We start from the raw sequence: 231 nt of genomic DNA on the forward strand, positions 1-231 counted from the left end.
AGCCGTTTGGAACCACTTGAATAAGGCTGGATACAAAAAGAAGCTCGATGTATGGGTGCCAGACGTTAACGCAAAAAACCTCATGGACCGAATTTCCATCTACGAATCGCTGCTGAATCGCAACAAAATTGACCCATTTCTGACGGTGATGAAAAGTGGGTCACTTACGACAACGTCAAGCGAAAACGGTCGTGGTCGAAATGCGGTGAGCCGGCGCAAACGGTGGCCAAG

The sequence above is a fragment of the Odontomachus brunneus genome, unplaced genomic scaffold (genome assembly GCF_010583005.1).
Source record: "Odontomachus brunneus isolate Ranch 3 - 2012 unplaced genomic scaffold, Obru_v1 Obru_scaffold_055, whole genome shotgun sequence".
Lineage (NCBI taxonomy): Eukaryota > Metazoa > Arthropoda > Insecta > Hymenoptera > Formicidae > Odontomachus > Odontomachus brunneus.